The sequence below is a fragment of the Sparus aurata genome, chromosome 22 (genome assembly GCF_900880675.1).
Source record: "Sparus aurata chromosome 22, fSpaAur1.1, whole genome shotgun sequence".
Lineage (NCBI taxonomy): Eukaryota > Metazoa > Chordata > Actinopteri > Spariformes > Sparidae > Sparus > Sparus aurata.
This window is the reverse complement of record NC_044208.1, coordinates 6,550,100-6,556,742: the sequence shown is the minus strand read 5'-3', so window position 1 is coordinate 6,556,742 and position 6,643 is coordinate 6,550,100. Positions and strand designations below refer to the sequence as shown.

The 6,643-nt window shown below is 42.8% G+C and overlaps 1 long non-coding RNA gene across 1 annotated transcript; it reads left to right on the top strand.

The window, feature by feature from the left end:
- Window positions 1-1,837: 1,837 nt before the first annotated feature.
- LOC115573842 (uncharacterized) lies at window positions 1,838-2,791 on the top strand. Its single transcript, XR_003982366.1, has 3 exons — window positions 1,838-1,963; window positions 2,424-2,495; window positions 2,593-2,791. It is a non-coding gene; the product is annotated as an uncharacterized LOC115573842 (long non-coding RNA).
- Window positions 2,792-6,643: the final 3,852 nt, after the last annotated feature.

Here is a 6,643-nt window from a genome sequence, read left to right as displayed (position 1 = left end):
GCAGTGTAGATAAGCCTGACTATGACTGTCCAAGCAAAGACATGTAGCTGCAAGGACATGTGACATGTGCAAGTGCATGGGTCTGGGTGTGAGTTTTAGGTGAATGAGATCAGTTGATCGCTTTCCATTAATCCATCCATCATCATCATCATTATAATCCAACTCAGTGATTGTCACAGGATCCTGTGCCAAATACCTCTGGCTCCCTCTGCTGTTGGTGTGGTGTATCTGACGGTGGAGTGGATGAGATGGTGTAACTGCAGGGGAGAGCTACATTCCTGGCTGTCCAGCACTCCCGCTCCCATCACCCAAATCATTTTTTTAATGGACTGAACAATGCATCCATTAAATTAATTGGGAACGATAAGAAATCTAGACTGAAACTTAAACTGCCTCATGAAAGGGGAGATTTAGGACTACCAAATGTTAAGTGGGTCTACAGCTCTGCTCAGTTATGCTCCACAATATTTTATTTCTCAACTGAGTCTCTTTCTGTCTGGGTGAATATTGAGCAGATGTCTGTATCAAACCTTCCATTAAAAACTGTGTTTATACTCCGCAAACCCCAAAACTTTTTGCAAAGAACAACAGAAAACCCATTTCTCATAAACACTATTGACATTTGGTACAAGCGCATCAACGCATTAAAGATACCACTCCCATTTTGCACTTCTCATATGGGGTAATGTCTGATTCAAGGCAGGAAGGGCAGAGAAATGGTGTGCAAAAAATAGATTTGATCAGCTGTACCACCAGACATACTGTATTCCTAAAAAACATAGCGGTTTGACCAATGACCCACAATTGGCCCCAACGATCCTGAAATTCAAAATTCACATGTCTTTAACAACTCTGTAAGGACACTCCCACACAGAGTTTAAATACCTGAAACTCCCCTCCAGTTAGTTAGAACTGGAGAAGCTTCTTGGATGAGAGGTGAAACATCTTCAAGAAACTGAAACAAGTCCATTTGCAGACGATACACCAACTAGATTGACCATGACCTGGATGACTGAGAACCTTCTTTAACACTTAAGTGTAAACACTTAAATATTTACAGGTGAAGCATTTCAAATCATCAAAATACAAGCATATGTCTGAACCACCTCAGTCACATTTTGAACATGTTACAGTTCTCAATCCGAATGGGAGGAGATTTTTTTTTTACATTTTATAGAAGATACTGAATGGAGAAATGGCACTGGAAAGCTGTTGTTCAAGAAAGCCCATAAATAAGGAGGCCTAGCTCACCTAAAAATGTTTAGCAAAGGAAGAAGATATCAAATCTTTATTTGTACAACAAGATTAAAGATGATCCGTTTCTAAAATCATACAATCTATGACCAGAAATATGAGCACACACATATTTCATCCATATGTGATTGCTGAGCAATCAAAAAGACATGGGTATTAATATGGCTTTGTTGGTCCCCAAAATAGGCCTCATGGTGAAGAGAAATCTGGGTGCAAATTGGCCATCAGTCCAAGCAGAGATGGCATCTGTGTTGGAAGCAGGGAGAGATAGAAGAAAAAGAGAATGAGCAAAAGAGAAAGAAGAGAAAAAAAACATGGAGGAGAAAATAATTAAGGAAATGGACTACAAAAGCCATAATAATTTACCAGAGGGCCTCACCAAACACCAGAGGTACACCATCTAACGAAGAGCTGGAAATGATGTGCTCAAGAATGGATCTACCATTGTGAGGATCCAAGTTTTTCATGTACTTTGTTGCCTGTTTTATTTTGAAATTGTGCCCTTGTGTGTCGCGTCCAGCTTTTCAGCTCCTACATCCAGCGTTTTTCCAATCCTTCTCTGACCTGCCCCTTTCCCTCCTCACTCCACCTGTACCTGATCCCCTCGTTAGTGTGTCCGTACACAGTCTTTGTTCTCCCTCATGTCTTTGTCAGTTCGTTCTGTCTTCCCTCGTGATGCCACCCTGTGTCCTTCTACAGTGTTGCTCCAGTGAGTTGTTCAAAAACTTTCTTTTTAGTAAACTCTGGGTCCACAATCAATGTTCTCAGTGCTCGTGTTCATGTGTAGAGACCCTGTTGATACTACGAGCAAAGTTTCATGTTGTGTCGAGACTTCAAAAATAGCGATTTTGATGCTATCGCTAAAGTGCCCGTAGCACTACCATTGAAAATGATTTTGACCCGAAAACGAAAATACGGTAAATCTTAAAAGTGCCTCTTTCGTCGTAATTATGCTTTTACACAAAGGTTTGACTCATATACATTCACAAAAAAGGCCTAGGTTGCATTTCGGTGAGAGTTCCGCTTTAACAAAACAATCTGTCAAATTGATGTATTAATACATCGGATTGAATTAAACAGTTGCGATATTTCCTTCCCTCAGTTTCTTTTTTTTTTTTTTAAACTAAAGGCCTAGGATCTACATTCATTTGAATACTCTTTGGCTTCAGGTCGCTCAGTGTCCAGACTGCCAGCCAAAGTGGACCAGCCTGGAAGAAAAGATTCAGTACAACCCAATAGAAGTGAGGTTACTTGTGCAACTCATTCGCATGCAGCCAAATGTGCTTACCTATTAACTAGTTCTTGTACGCATGTCTAACTATCCTATGCTGTTCTCAGGTGTTGGAGCCATTTGGACCTTGGACCTGATGAGGTTAACTGTAACATGACTAGTAATCAATACATTTGTGTAATGGTTGATTATTTCACAAAGTGGGCAGAGTCCTACCCTCTAAAGAGCAAGACTGCAGTTGAGGTGACCAAGTGTATCCTTGATTTTGTATACACATTTGCTGCTCCTCCAAGACTGCTTACAGACCAGGGCACAGAGTTAAGAAAAAGCAGGTGCAAATATCATGAGAAACATTTATATCTTACTCAGGTAAACAGCAAATGCTGAATTGTTTTCAAAATTTTAATAAGATGCATCTCATCTCAGCATGTCCTGGGGCGGTTTGCAGCCGAATGTGAAGCGGCTGGGATGAGAATCAGCACCTCCAAGTCCGAGGCCATGGTTCTCGACCGGAAAAAGGTGGCTTGCTCCCTCCAGGTTGGGGGAGAGTTCCTGCCTCAAGTGGAGGAGTTTAAGTATCCTGGGGTCTTGTTCATGAGTGAGGGAAGGATGGAACGTGAGATTGACAGGCGGATCGGTGCAGCGGTTGCAGTAATGCAGTTGTTGTATCGGTCTGTCATGGTGAAGAGAGAACTGAGTCGAAAGGCGAAGCTCTCGATTTACCGGTCAATCAACGTTCCTACCCTCACCTATGGCCATGAACTTTGGGTCATGACCGAAAGAATAAGATCACAGATACAAGCGGCTGAAATGAGTTTCCTCCACAGGGTGGCAGGGCGCTCCCTTAGAGATAGGGTGAAGAGCTCTGTCACCCGGGAGGAGCTCGGAGTAGAGCCGCTGCTCCTCCACATCGAGAGGAGCCAGCTGAGGTGGCTCGGGCATCTGTTTCGGATGCCCCCAGGACGCCTCCCTCGGGAGGTGTTCCTGGCATGTCCTGCCAGGAGGAGACCCAGAGGAAGACCCAGGACACGCTGGTGTGACTATGTCACTCAGCTGTCCTGGGAACGCCTTGGGATCCTCCCAGAAGAGCTGGAGGCAGTGTCCGGGGAGAGGGAAGTCTGGGTGTCCCTGCTCAGGCAGCTGCCCCCGCGACCCGGCCCCGGATAAGTGGACGAAAATGGATGGATGGATGGCATCTCAGACTCTGTGAATCCCTGGGTATTCTGCGCACCCTATCACCCTCAGACAAATGGCTTGGTGGTGAAGCTTAATAACACCATTCAGAGGTAAGATGCATATTGTTATCATGGCAGGTATTCATATACCTATGACATGAATGGTATAAACTGTTTTGGTAACATAAAATGGCTGCTGTTTTTTTTTTTTTTTTTTTTTTGGCACAATTGTCAGGTCAGTCACCAAGCTGGCTCATAAGTGCCCCAAAACATGGGACGAACACCTGCAGGCCACAATGTTTGGCCTGTGCTCAAAGATGCAGCTGACTACAAAGTACAGCCCATACTTTTTAATGTTTGGCAGGGAGGATAGGTATCAGAGGTACCACAGGAGTATGAGGTAAGTGTGTAATAGTTTTTTGTTTATAGATTTATGAAGTCAAGGGGTTGTGGTAATAACTTGGATAAATGGCTTGAAATGTAACTCCACTTGGCATTGGATTTTTTTTGATGGATACCTCAAACTGGTGTCAAACTCTTCCTGCAAATGTCAGAGTCATTGACTCATATGAAATTGACATCAATTGGGATGAGAATGGTGAGTATAATGGTTGTTTTCAAAGGTGTTCACTACGATTACACTTCTTAAACCTGAAATTCTCACTTGCAGCTTGACGGATTGTAGTGAGACAATCTGATCGCAGCTGTCTGCAAGGAACGACTTTGGTCATAAGTGCACTTTGATGACTTCCATTTATGCAACTATATACACAAGTCAATTCTTGTGCATTTAAGTATCCTATCTGTAAAAGGCCATGTATCCAAAGAAGGGACGGTCCATCTTTGTCAACCACTCCCACTCAAATTAAACTGTGCAGAGACTCAACATGGTCAGTAAATCCAGGATTTATTATGTATTTTAAGTATGTAAATGGTTTCTGATGTGCAAGTTACAAACAGAAGTTTTACATAACTGGGAACGCCGATACGGGGGTTGACGGAGCAAAACTGTAGCGGCGCCGTTCCGGAACGTACATGCAACCAGTGGAATTCCCAAGTTTAGTCCATTCTCCATTTCTTTTGAGTTCACTAAATTTACATCAGTGAGTGTAGTTTGAACAGCAAACAGAGCAAAGTCATCACATAACCCAAAACCTGCAATGTAGACAGATTCACTTCTCGAGAGTTTGACATGAAGCTGCACTGTCATGTCATCGTCTGCATCTGTTATTTTTTTAAGAGATGGGACATGACTTTCAGGGTTTGCTTTTAGGCAACTGAAAATGACTGGTTTAAGAAGGAACCCATGATTTTCATTTAGACAAACTCAACTTAAATTCAATTGATTTAAATTGACTCCAAACGAATGACATGGCCGTTGGACTTTTTTCAGACTTCAAGAGCCGGCGATATCGGAATGTTTATTTTTATGACCTGGACCAACTAATCCAGATTTTCTGTGGCATCTATGGATATACCTGTGTAATCAGATCAGACATTTAAATGATTCAAGTAACAGTGAATACAGTTTAGTCCATTACTTGACAGTTAGCCTGTGATGAACTTGATTTATGGATGGGTTCAAATAAAGATTTGATTTATTTTGCAGTTATCCTCGGTACTCTGCATTACTTCAGCTGCTGTCTGTGTCTTTGGACTTTTTTGATCTTGGTGCCAATGCTCTGCCACCAAGTCAGCAAGCCACCTGTCCAGCACTCACCCGAGCCTGACCTCAAGTAACCCCTCTGCTCACGAAGCCTCCCTGCACTCAGCTACAGCCAGCTATTCAACTGTACTATGACCTGACTCCTTTCATCAATAAATTCCTCTAAATATTCCCCACCCATCGATTTTTCATATTTTCTGCTGTTTCTGTCTCCAGTCCATCCACCCAGCTGCTGATTGGCTCCCTGCAGCAACTTTGTTGTCTCTAGTTGGTGGGTTTCAGCGTCTATTGTGGAGGGCAGATCTTGGCAGGTGCAGACAATTCAGGTCAATTAATCACAATCACAGGCATAAAACACCAGTAGGAACCAGCCATAGTAAAGGATGGTATAAATATTACAACACTTTATCATGCACAATAATCCCCCCCAAAAAATGTACACGAAAACCCAACACTAAAAGAGACTTTAACCATGTGACAACAGGTCCACTTTCTGGGGCAATTTCCCTCACTCCAGTCCAGGACAACCTCCTTTTTACCTCAGTCTAGTACAAACCAGCACTTCATACTTTGGGAAAAGAACTCATTGCTACATTTACATACTTCTTCAGAAACAAGATGCAACAAGATCTAAATGCGCCGTTCATTCAAATTAGTTCCTCAAACTCATTAAAAGTCAAACAAATGTCTCAGAACCTTGTCAGATGCCACTGATCTCGATGAAATGACCAAGTATTAACATGGTTCGTTTCAGGTGAAAGCACAAAAGCTTGTATGGGTAATTTTGCAAGGCAATGACAGTATCTATGAAGTAGTTTGTTTGTTTGATAGGACCATGACATACTTTGTTTAATCTCAAATACAGCCAATGTGCTAAACTAGGCCAAAAGACTGTGTAGAGCTGAGAGCAGCTGCAGGGTTGGGTTAGGGTTTCCTCAGCTTCACTGGACCCTCGCAACATGCGATGCTTTAAGCTGGATGTTCTATTTGCACATAGTACACTACAAATTACCTCCGCAGTGTTTCCCACATGTTCATCTATTTGTGGCGGTCCACCACAGTATCAACATTGGCCGCCTCATATTGATTTTCTATTTTTGGAGCTGCGTCCTGTTCTCACTCACTCAAGACAGCACACCTGTCAGTGAATGGCATGATGTTATATACTCTGATACAGTGGACTGCGGTGTGGACTTTAGCCCGCCGGTAAAACCAACGAAGAAGAGGAGGAGGAGGACTATTTAACACAGTTGGCTTGACCTTAAACTTCCTCTGCAAAGATGACGTCTGGCCTCATCGTCGAGATCAAGTCCCCAC